A 12,594-nucleotide genomic window follows, 5' to 3' on the forward strand; every position below is an offset into this window, starting at 1 on the left:
TTCATGATGTGCTTCTCCACTAGACGCAGAAGAAGCTCCATTAGACCTGGGACTTGCTGACTTACGTGTCATTCTGCGCCTCTGCCTGGACCTGGGTAGAGTATAGTAAATATCTGCTGAATGGCTCAATGTGTGCATCTAGGCAAAACTGAATGACATGTCCCAGAGGCTCAAGAGATCCAAGAAGGAAGAAGGCGGCCTGATGTATGCAGCAGTGTTAATAATGGATGGGAATCAGGAATAAACAGGTTGGAAGGTGTTTATAAGGAAGAATTGACACAAACGGATGACTGCCTTGCCGGGTGTGCAGGAAGCTGAGGTGTCTAGCTTAGGTGACGGTGTCACTTCTGTCTGAGAGCAGAGAGGAGGAACAGGGCCAAGGGGGTAGCTGGATGCCTTTGGCTTTGGAGGCTCTGGGAGGCTGGTGTAAGAGCAGCCAACAAAAGACGCAGACCCGCAACTACGGAGAACAGACTGATGGCGTCCAGAGGGGAGGGAGCGGGGACACAGGCTTCCAGTGGTGGAAGGAGAAGTCAGGGGGACGGAAGGCACAGCTTCGGGCAAGAGTCAGCGACACTGTGACAGTGTGGTATGGGGACGGGTGGCGGCCACCCTTGCGGCGAGTGCACACCCTGTATAAACCTGTCCGTTCACCCTGTTGTGCACCCGCAACTCATGGAGCGTTGTGTGTCAACTAGACTCAGAAAAGAAGGCAAGAGAGAAGCAAGAGAACAGAAGGAGCCTGTTTCCCACAGCTGTCTGCAGGCTCAGATGTGCCCAAGGGGCTCTGGTAAAGGCGGGGGTCCTGGCCGGCCCAGACCCTCTGAATCTCCGGGAGTGACACCTGGGAATCTAATCCTTAATGAACTCCTCGGGGTGTTTTTATGAGCGTCGCTATAGGAGAGGTACTCAGAGTCCAAGGCAGACATACTTTTCAAGGAAGAAGTGGGGATTTTTTTCAAATTCCATAGAAAAGTTAAATTCGACAGTGAAAGCTGCCCACTTACTTGGCCGTGAGGACGCTGTTGCCATCCTTAGGGTGACTTTGTTAAACAGTGGAAGGAAATGCTAGGATGCTTTCTAGATCCTAACCCCCCTTCTTTCCCAAAGGGAATAAAAAACATGAGGGTGAATATTTGAGACTTAAAAATCTAAACCTTTGTGCTACTTTTTAGAAATTTCATGATTTTTATTTCTCAGGCACTGTTGCATGACACTCTCCCCTGGGAAATGCCAAGCTCGTTTCTTCCAGCTATTTGGACATTTTAAGGTAATCTGGAAAAAAAAAATGTTTGCAAACCTTTTTTTTTTTCTTCCTTTCCCGGGAGGCTCAGGTAGGTGAGCTGGGTCCCAGGCCCTGCCCCTCAGCCAGCCCCCCGGCGCTGGCACAGGTGGGGTCCTGGCTGGGCCCCCAGGGTCATCCAGGGAGAATGCCACTAGATGGAGTTGATGCTTGTGTCTCCTTAGTATCTTTCTTCTGGGACCAAGATACCAATTTTAAGTTTCTAAGTTTTTAGAGTTTTTTTTTTTTTTTCTTAAGTTTTCTTCAGTTGCACTCGATAAATTTCTCCCCTTTGTTCCAGGTCCTCCTTAGGAAATTCGGTTAATCTCAGGTTCCTTCTTTACGTACTGTCTCCCACAGTCTTCTTCCTTTCGCCGTCTGTTTCGAGTCTGTTCTCCGTCCCGTTCACCTGTGTTGAAACATTCATTCTACGACTCCAGTGAGGACTGGTTTCCTCCTGGAATTTGCCCTCATCTGTTTGTGTCCCCGTCACTATGCGTCTGTCTTCGACCCCCGAACAGAGATCACGGGCACTGTCGTTAGATGAGAGGTTTCGTTCTTCTGTTTCCTGATGGAAAACCGTCATGACCGACCCGAACGGGGAGAGACACAGACTCAGTTTGGTCACCTTGCCTCTCTTGCCTGGCTGCCTCCTCCTGGGACCAGTGGGCTTTCGCCTGCTGGCTCCCACTTCCACGGATGAGACCCTGGGTGTGGATGACCCTGGGGGCCCGGCCAGGGCCTCTGCTGGCACAGGTGGGCCTGGAGTCCCGCTCGCGGGGCTGAGCCCCCCGGGTGGCCTGGCAGCCCCTGCAGGGAGCTCATGGGCACAGATGCTGTGGTTCGCACGGGCCAGCAACGCCTCTTGTTGGCAGCGAGCCGATGGCTTTCAGCGGTGAGCACAGGAGGACACAGCGGAGCCGGGGCGTCCCTGCAAGCCTGGGGGCCGCTCAGCGCCCAGGAATAGCTGCCTCGTCCATCAGCTGTCGATCCAAGGCTCCCCGGCACTTTCTAACTCAGAGGCTACCCTGAGGCCCAGTTCGTCACGACGGTCCCATCTGAGGAAATCGGAAGAGCACATAAACGACAGCATCAGCCGTTGTGTGAGTCCCGTGGAGCCCGGCCGTGAGGACGGCGCGGTGAGTCCCGTGGCCGTGGGGACGGCGCGGTGAGTCCCGTGGCCGTGGGGACGGCGCGGTGAGTTCCGTGGCCGTGGGGACGGCGCGGTGAGTTCCGTGGCCGTGGGGACGGCGCGGTGAGTTCCGTGGCTGGGGCACCTCTTGTCCCGTCAGTCCTCAGGACGCTGTGACAGATGTGACCCCTGGAACAGGGATGGCTCCCCCAAAATAAGAGCCTCTTACGGGAAAATCTACCGAAAGACCGATTTTGTGGGAGAGGATTCGGGTTATTTCCCTAACGTCCCTGAGTCATGCACCCTAGCCCTGTACCTGTGCTGCCTTCCCCCCACCCCCACCCCCCGGAGTGGGCCAGGCCTCCCCACGCGCTTCGACCAAGAGCACGCAAGGGAAGTGATGTTGCGCGTGCATCTTGTGGGACCAAGCCTTTCCAGAGCCTGCAGCTTCCTTCTCTGCCCTGGGCCGTTGCTGCCTTGGGAGCAAGCCTGGCCGGTTCCCTCCCTCTCTGCGGAGAACCAGAGACAGCACAGCCGCAGGCTGACCCAGGGGACGGAGAGCGTCCGCTCCTTCAGGGGCGTGGACCAAATCCAGCCCCGGCTGTCCTGCCCACAGATGAGACCCTATCAGGTAACCCCAGCCTGGGCACCCGGCCCACCCACAGCAGCTGGAGACCCCATGATCAGTGCTGTTTCAGGACCCTAACTCGAGGGATGGTTTCTTACACAAACATGAAAGACCGATAAAGGATTTCTCCCGGATGGTCCCAGATAGACGAGCCTGAGATAAGCCTTTGCGCCTGTTTTGCAGGGGCACAGGGAAGAGAGGCAGGGGCGAGGCAGGGCAGGTGGCTCCAGGCTCATGAGCTAAGCACCAGCCAAAGGTCCCACCTGCTAACATCACATCGGGCTTTGCCATTTCTCCCTGTGACTTTCGGGCACCCGCACGTCCAGCCCACAGCCTCGGCCGTGCTGGGAGAGCAGGAAAACGGACCGTGACCCTCGGGTACAAGGCTGCTCTTCGAGTGATGTAAGTGCTCTGGTCGGCGTTGCTCAAGTTCCTTAATCTAGGAAAACCTGCTCGACTGTTGACTTTAAATGCGTGAATCGTGTGGTTTGCAAATTATGTATCAATGAAACTGCTAAAAATGCATCCTGGACAGGTCAGAGGTCAGTATTGACACAAGTTGGGCATTGTGGTTACAAAGTAACACTCTGGAGTCTGCACCTAGGGTAACTGAGTTTATGGAATGGATTAGTGATGGAATTCAGATTTTTTTCCAGTTTTTTGGGGTTTTGTTTTTGTTTTTGCTTTGAACAACATTGCTCCAATAAATATTACTACAGGTATATGTTTATACTTCTCTGTGTGAGATAACTACCCCTAAAATTGTTGGACCAAATTTCCTGCCCTGATTTCATTTATTGGGTGCTGCCAGGTTAATTTATGAAAAACAAACAAAAAACAGCAGTTCACCCTTAGACCAATAGTACGCAAGGCCGTTCATTCCCTTAAACCTTCACCAGCACTGGGTGGAATCACTCTTTTTTCTTTAAGATTTTATTTTATTTATTTGACAGAGAGCAAGTGAGAGAGCAAGCACAAGCAGGGGGAGGGGCAGAGGGAGAAGCAGGCTCCCTGCGGAGCAGGGAGCACATGTGGGGCTTGATCCCAGGACCCTGAGATCATGACCTGAGCTGAAGGCAAATGCTTCACCCACTGAGCCACCCAGGTGCCCTGAATCAATTTTTTTTAATTGTGGCAAATACGGAGGTAACATCATGACCCATTATTGTTTTAATTCACATTAGAGGACGGTGAGTGAGATTAAACACATTTTCTTCTATTTATTAGGTATTTGCATTTTCTCTTTCGTACATTTTCTCTTCTAGCATCTTGCCAGGTTTTACTAGATTTACTTTTTCATCTTCATACTAAAAGGGCTTCCTGATGTAGTCATGCCATTAGCCTTTTGCCTGCCCTATGTTTTCCAACTATTTTTCCTTTTTTTTTTTAAATCTTTGAGCATAATAAATGTTTATTGTTGGAGATTTAAAATAAATAACTTTATAAAGTTATCTATAGACTCTATCCTAGTTGTTATGACAGACAACCTGGGTTCAAAAATTCAAATAAAAAAATGAAAATTTCTGGAGGGCAAAATATATTTCTTCTTATTTTTCCACTTTATTTCCTACTATCTTTTGAAAATATTAGATAGTTGAAAAAAGAATATAACATTGTATTTTCCCTAACTGGAATTAAAATAAAAGCTTAAAAATAATTGGGGAGAAATCGGTTTTTGATTTTGTAGTTTATGCCAGATGGAAAATTTCAATGTTTTGGAGATAAATCTATCAGTATTTTTTTTTTAACTTTTTTATTTATTTGGCAGAGAGTGAGCATAAGCAGGGGGAATGGCAGGCCAAGGGAGAAGCAGGCTCCCCGCCGAGCAGGGAGCCTGACACGAGCTCCATCCCCGAACCCTGGGATTGTGACCTGAGCCAAAGGCAGACGCTCAACTGACTGAGCCACCCAGGCGCCCCTCTCAATATTTTCTTGTATACCTTCCAGGTTTCCTGTACAGCTTAAGAACTACTTCCTCTCTCCACCTCAACCCCCAAGGTTGTATTAATAGAAAATTATACTGTATTTTAGTTTCATTTTCCACAATTAGATATGTAATTCAAATTTCTGTCTATGATATGGAATATACGTGTCTAATGTTTAAATTTTTCCAGGTGCTGTGTTCTCCTTGACCCAGTAAGCAGTAAATTTGACTTTGTTATAGGAATAAGTTTTACTGGAGTTGCTCAAGGAAAAGTCTTCCAACATTGCAAAATGCAAGCCGTGAGCCCCAGTCTCCACCTCTCGTCCGTCTCCGGGCTGCATTTAATAGATTCATCACCCCTGCCTGCTTTTACTCCCTTGGCCGAGGGGTAGGCGTTGCTCCTGGCTTTTCCCGCTTCGGCCCCTGCAGCGTCTCTGCCCACAGTTCCCTCAGTCTGGAATCCCCCTTTCTTGCAGCTCCAGAAACTCCTTCTAAGTAACACATCTCCGCCGCGTGCTTTTGCAAAGCCTCTACCTCCACACATCAGCCCCTTGACTCAAGCCCGTCCTTGTGACCCTCATCATTTCCCTCGTGCTTCCTGCCACTGTTTGTATATATGCTGTTGTGGAATATTTCCTCTGCCTCATCTTCCAGAACAAGGGGACAGTTTCCAACAGGGGACATTCTTTTCATAATCTCTCTTGACTTTTCAAAATTTAAGAGTCTTTTTCCAGTGTCCCAGAAGCTCTTTTGTGTTCTCTATCTGGATCACCCAAAGGCATCCTTTTTTTTTTAAATTTTTTATTGTTATGACAATCACCACACATTACGGTCATTAGTTTCTGATGCAGTGTTCCATGATTCATTGTTTGTGCATAACACCCAGTGCTCCACGCAGAACGTGGAAGCCATCTTCTTATACCAGAAGCACTTACCTCCTGTTTATTCTCTTAGTTCTGACTTCCCAGCTGCGTGTCCCACTCAGGGGGTGCGGGAGGAAGCGTGGCAGACTGGCGGGGAGGGAGTGAGCCTGTCCCCCGTCATTCCCGTCTGCTTTCTGGACTTGCGAGTGACACCTAGTGATGCTATTTCCCAGGGACTCATTACTCTCACATAACGCCCAGTGCTCATCACATCACGTGGCGTGCCCCCCCCCCCGGCCAATGCCCATCCCCCAGTTACCCCATCCCCCACACCTTCCCTCAAGCAACCCTCAGTTTGTTTCCTGAGATTGAGTCTCTTATTGTTTGTTTCCCTGATTTCGTCTTGTTTTATTTTTCCCTCCCTTCCCCATGATCCTCTGTTTTGTTCCTCAAATTCCTCATATGAGTGAAATCATATGGTATTTGTCTTTCCCTGAGTTATTTCACTCAGGATTATACCCTCTACTTCCATCCACATCGTTGCAAATGGCAATGTTTCGTGCTTTTTGAGGTCAGGCCTCAGTTTTATTCACACCCCAGAAACGCGTCTCGCGGACCCCTCGCAGACCCTGGGACCGGCCAGTCCTGGCGCCCCAGTCCCCGGGCTTGTCTAGAGCCTCGATGACCTCGAAGCATAGGGAGTTTCTGGTATTTGCACAATTTGATCTAAAGACAGAGTAATTTTGTGTAATCCAAACCCAAACCAGCTCCTTAATTGTAGAGCCAGCGCAAGATAAAAATGGGGAGCTTTTTGCTAAAAAATTAAGAATGACGAAACTGTGACCTCAGGGTGTCCAGTGCGGGGCCCTTGTGAGCCTGGGGTCAGCGCGTGGGTTTGTCACACACCCGTGAAGCCCGTTCCGATGCGCAGCTCAGTTCCTCCCGGACCCCCAGCCTTGGGGAGTGGGCGCTGCCTCGGGGGATTTCCGTGCCGGGGTCACCCCTATCCTCCCTGTTCTGCTGGTTAGGTTCTCCCTCTGCTATAGAATGCTTTCTGTGACACCTGGTGCGGCTTTCCTCCCAGTGCGCCCTGGCGTCCCCCTCTTTAACTGCTTAGGGCATTTATCTGACCCCTCATCCGCAGTTGTGTGGACAGATCAGCAAACGTCCGGTTTTCCAACAAGCAGCTCAAAACGTCAAAGTCAGAAACATATATTAAGACACGTTCAAAATGGTTTTTAAAAATAGGGTATAGGGGGGCGTCTGGGGGGCTCAGTGGGTTAAGAATCTGCCTTCGGCTCAGGTCATGGTCCCAGGGTCCTGGGATCGAGCCCCGCATCGGGCTCCCTGCTCGGCGGGAAGCCTGCTTCTCCCTCTGCCGCTCCCCCTGCTTGTGTTCCCTCTCTTAGCTGTCTCTCTGTCAAATAAATAAAAATCTTTTAAAAACATAATAAAAAAAATAAAAACAGAGTATAGGTACAAGAGTTTAGTATTCTGTGAGCACACCTTTCCTCCAGCAACTGTTCTGCCCAGACGTAGGTTTTACAGTCTGGTGAGTGGGTGTTGATATTAATTCCAGTGTATGTTTAAGACTAGCAGTACTTGCAAACTTTTTAAAGACCTTGCTAAAACTGGCAGACCTTCACCAAAATCTTTTCCTATTGCAGGAGCACGGTCGTCCTACAGGGAAACAGCGGCTGTGTTGGGCCAGAGCCCCGTTTGACCTCGCTCCTGAAGAGAACGTTGACTTCCCGAGCGGGAGCTGGGGCCTAGGCTTGCTGCTAGGCAATTACACGTGTTGCGTTTCCACACAAGCCCCGCTTAGTCCCAGACTGCCGTGATTCAAGTGCTGATGGTTTTGAGGGTTTTGAAGGATGGAAACAGTGTATCTGAGCTCCAGGGAAGCCCGTGCGTTCAAATTACCCCCAAAACAAGTCAAGGCAGCTCAGAAGAGGCAGCCCCGTACCTGGGAGCCCCCCATGCGTGTGCTCGGCAGAGGAACGCGCTCGCAGCTGCTCAGGGAGCGCGACTCATGCCAATCTGAGAACAAGAAGTCACTGTAAAAGGCAATTCCGTTCCTGAGCTACTCACAGAGACGGGGAATATCAGGCAGGCTCTACGAAACTGTAAATGACATCTGATTGGAACTGCCCTGGAAACTCGAGTGTGTGCGAGAACGGAGTCTCCCGCTAAGTACCGAGGCTTCACGGAAAGCCCAGCGCCCGGAGACAGCTGAGTGAGGACACGGGACCGGCTGCACGGGTGCACAGCGGCATGGCTCAGCCCGCCCCACTCGCGGCCAGTTGTCCCTGCACCCGCTGGAGCCGCGGGGAGCACCCCGCAGGAGGTGCCTCCTGCCTATCACCATGCACCCCGCAAGCCGCCTTTTCAGGCTTGCTCTCTGCGATCCCAGAGGGCTTCGGAGGGACCCTGCACCCTTGTGCATGGGCCTCATTCCCCATCCTGTGGGGGGCAGGAAGGTGGACTGCCCAGGGCCTCTCTCTCCCCCCTGCCTCCTCTGTCCTGAAAACTGTCAAGGTGACCTTGAGAAAGCTGAGGGGGACATCAAGAAAAAGAAAACTGCTTTTCTTTATAGATCAGCTAAGACAGAAATCGCCTTAAAATTAACAATATGTAGAACTGTATCAGCTGCCAGGAATGGATGGATCGCCCTCTGTTTCATGAGAAACAGTCAAGATAAATAACTCAAATAACATGAAAGTGACAAAATTCTTTAAAGTTTCCAAATGGAAAAACATGCATTTAAGCCATGCCTTTGAAGTGTGCCTACAGGCCACTGCTGGAGTCGGCTCTGGGGGTCCCCCACGGGGAGGAAATTTATCCACAGGAAAGAACAGAATGTGCCTTTTTCACACAATGGCATCAAGAGCATTACAGAGATCATTCTAACAGCTCTATTTTGCTATAACAGATGGTAAGCCATTTATCTAACTTTTGGGTGTACTGTTGGAAATTCATCACCCAAAATGTACTATATATCTTTCTTTAACCTTTTCATATTTAAGGAATGAAGGTATTCCAGTCTAGTTTCTTAAAGGAGGTCCTACAAAATGTCGTATGTTAGCAATTCCATTTAGAAAGTATTATTTTGAAGGAGAGAGTAATTGTATAAAGGATCACAGACTTAATACAAGGTACTGCAAAGTGAGAGTGACGACAGGGTTCTAGGGAGGGTGGAGAAGCCAATGAAGTTATTTTTACTTATATTCCAAAATATTTTAAAATTAATTCCTGAACTGAAAATCAGTAACAGCCAAGCAAGCAAACCCTACCAGCCCACTGTTAGTTTGAGCATCACTGCGCCTGATTTGGGGGAAGAACAGCATCGTGGTTAAGTAGCAGGTTTTTCAGTCACCTTAGACTTGCCAACATATGGTGTGGTTAAATAGTCCTTAAAATAAACATCCAGTCTTGACCATGTTTTTTGTCTTCTTTGCAAGATGGCCTTTGGTCCTTTGACAGGTGCACGGGTGGTCCACTGTGTGCTTATGCTGCACCATATCGGCACCCCCTTACTTAATCCAGACTTTTATGATCCTCATTCAACAGTTCAGGTGTCAAGAGGTGTGCAAGATACATGTTCGAGAGCACTGCAGAAAATTCCTGAGAGAAACTGAGGAAGACCCAAATATGTGGAGCAACTACCATGCTTATGAATTAGAAAACTTAATATTGTCAAAATGTCCTTTCTCCCCAAACCGATCCATCGAAACAAGGCAATCCTAATCAAAATACTAGCAGGCTATTTTTTGTTTTTTCTTTTTTTGGCAGAAATTTTAACAACTTATCCTAAAACTTGTGTAGAAAATCTGAGGACTTAGAAGAGTCGAGTCGACAACAACAACAAAACACACACACACACACACACACACACACACACACACACACACACAAAACCCATACACATTCCAAAACCGGTGTTGGAATGCTTATGTTACTTGATTTTAAGACATTATGAAGCTATAATGTTCAAAATATTGTAATGACATAAAATAGGCATATAGATCATTAGAACAGACTACAGACTCAGAAATAGACATGTAACTATGCAGTCAATAGATTTTTGACAAAGTGGTCACAACAATTCAATGAGGAAAAAATATTTTCATTGATGTGGGGCAAGTGGACATCCATATACAGAACAAATGAGCCTTGATCCTTTGCTCCCTTCGGGCACAGAAATTCACAAGAAAATGATCATAGACCTAAATGATCATAAGACCTAAAACTTAAGAAAACATAAGGGAGATTCTCAGTATTCCTGAGTGTGGCAAAGATTTTGTACAAGGATACAAAAAGCTTGAACTATAAAAGAAAAAGTAACTTCATAAAAAATTTAAGACTTATAAGACATTCTTGTGAAAATGGAAAGACACATCTTGACCTAAGATAAGACACTTGGAAAACATCAGTCTGACAAAGGACTTTAAAAAATACATAAAGAACTCTTATATCTCAGTAAGAAAACAAGTGACCTAATATAAAAATAGGTAAGAAATTTGGACATTTCACTATGTAAGATACGGCGAATAAGCATGTGGGAAGATCCTCGCTGTCTTAGTTATTAAGGGAACTATTATTAAAACCACCCGTTACCACCGCACCTCGAGAATGTCTCAATTTAAAAGGATGACTCAAACAATTGTTTTCGAAGGTGACAAGTACAAAGAATTGCCAGTGAAGATGTAAAGCGCTACACCCACTTTGGAGGACAGTTTTTCTTAAAAATTCAGTGTTAACCTTCCAAATGACACAGCCATTCCGCTCCCAGGTATTTACCCCTCAAGAAATGGAAACACCTGTCCACAAATAGACTTTCTATACATACCCCGATGGAAGCTTTATTTGTCATAAGCACAAACCTGAAATCACCAAAGTGACCATCAGATAGTTGAGTGGATGAATGAGTTATGTTATATCCACGCAGTGGAAACTTCTCAGCAACAAATAGGTGTCAACGATTGGTAAACACCACCATATTGATGCGTCTCAAAATAATTACCGATTAAGAGAAATCAGATAAAAAATAGGTGTTTTGTCTGTATGATTCTATTCACATAAAATTATAGGAGGTGCAAACTAATCTAGATCACTGTGGTTGCCTTTCCGTGGTGGCAGGTGAGGTAGGGGACAATTTGAGATTTTAAGGACTAAGAGGAAATTTTGGGGTATAATACATACGCTCACTATCTTGATTACAGTGATGGTTTCACATTTGCATACAAGTGTTAAACTGATCAGTTACACATGCAAAGTTTACTGAAGCACAATGATTCCTAAATACAAAAGTAAAATTAAAAAAATACCATTATCATTTTGGTAGACGTCTATTTCCTACGCCTTTAAAAATGAATTTACATTTGCAGGATTCCTTCCACACGATGGGACCCCACCCTCGCCGCACCCCGACGCATCTCTTTTTGAACTGTGGCGCCAGGCGAGTCCTGCCGTGGTCGGCCGAGAGCAGAGATGGAGGTCCCGCCAGGAGACTGCTCCGACCCAGGGAACGCGACTGGAGTGACCTGTTACTTCAAGCAAATGTAAACGCATGCTATCAATCTGAGCTTTCATCAGTGACACAGTATTTGAATTACTGCTTTGATGGGTAGCGCGTGTCCGCAACCTTCAGGCCTCAGGATCACGGAGCTGGCAGCTGGGCGCAGGTGTGACACACAGCAGGATGCTTTTCCACCTGAAGCAGGCAAAGGCAGAGATCCAGCTTTTCCATCTTTTCCCTCCTGTTTTTCTTCTTCTCCCCCTGCCTTCTGCTCAGTGCTTATCACAGACCTGTTACGGTCCAGACCCCACGTTGGGTCTAAATACACAATGGCCAGAAGGTGACACGGCCCCAGCTCTCACGAGCTGATGATCTTCCGAGGCAAACAGAAAATTTGACGTCCTGCGACAGACACGTAGATCCACGGGAGCACATCGCAGTCAAGATCCAGAACATTCCCATCCTTCCAGAAAGTTCTTCATGCTACCTTCCAGTCACCCCTCATTCCACCTAAGTAGTAACGGCCGCTCTGATTTTACAGAAGCTTCTCTGCCAAAATGTGTCAGGGCCCAAACAAGGGGAAATGGGCTCCTTTTGTGTGTCCCTGGGGGACTCTGTCAGGACAGAGGAGGCAGCGCAGAGTGGGAGCCGTCCGCGGTCGGAGGGAGGGCAAGGAGCGGGGGATCCAGCAGTTAGCCGTCGAGGGCTGCCCAAGCGGGAAGAAGGAGCTCCAAACAGAAAACTCCAGATGGACGGGAAAGGGGGAAGACAGACACATCTGTGTTTACGACTCTGGGGTAATGTCTTACCATTTACACAGTGGAGCCCTCTCGCCTCGCTTGGCTTTGTTCAGAATGCACTAACCTAATGCATTTTCATCAGAATGGTAACAGAGTGCGATTCTCCATCACCCTTGTGCTCTCTGAAACCCCGACCTCGTGCCAGAGCCCGGACAAGGTCACCGCGCGGTCAGTCTTAACCAGCTTCAAAGTAGGTCATTGGAGAAATTGCATGTTACTCCTGCCTTTCTATATTATATAAAATGTGCCTATGTCAAAATTTATGCAGCTCAAAGACACCCCCAAAGGGTCACTGGTTGATAAAAGACAGTATTACTCAGCAGTTTTTAATATTTAACCTTCTTTTAAAAAGATTTCTTAATTTATTTGAGAGAGAAAGTTCAGGCAAGAGGGAACAGGAGCAGGGGGAGGGGGGAGGGGGAAGCAAGGGGAGGGGGAGGGGGAAGG

At 47.9% G+C, this 12,594-nt stretch overlaps 1 protein-coding gene across 1 annotated transcript in view; it reads left to right on the top strand.

Annotated features, from left to right (window-relative positions):
• Nucleotides 1-12,594, top strand: part of DYNC2H1 (dynein cytoplasmic 2 heavy chain 1) — a 376,065-nt gene that overhangs the window by 341,530 nt on the left and 21,941 nt on the right. Inside the window, exons 90-93 of the mRNA XM_025893740.2 lie at nucleotides 24-1,270; nucleotides 1,804-3,444; nucleotides 7,497-8,764; nucleotides 11,217-12,337. The gene's annotated coding sequence lies outside the window, so the exon portion shown is untranslated. The remainder of the gene's footprint in view (nucleotides 1-23; nucleotides 1,271-1,803; nucleotides 3,445-7,496; nucleotides 8,765-11,216; nucleotides 12,338-12,594) is intronic.

This window comes from Callorhinus ursinus, unplaced genomic scaffold, assembly GCF_003265705.2.
Source record: "Callorhinus ursinus isolate GAN/ISIS: 27379988/994484 unplaced genomic scaffold, GSC_fseal_2.0 scaffold19, whole genome shotgun sequence".
NCBI lineage: Eukaryota > Metazoa > Chordata > Mammalia > Carnivora > Otariidae > Callorhinus > Callorhinus ursinus.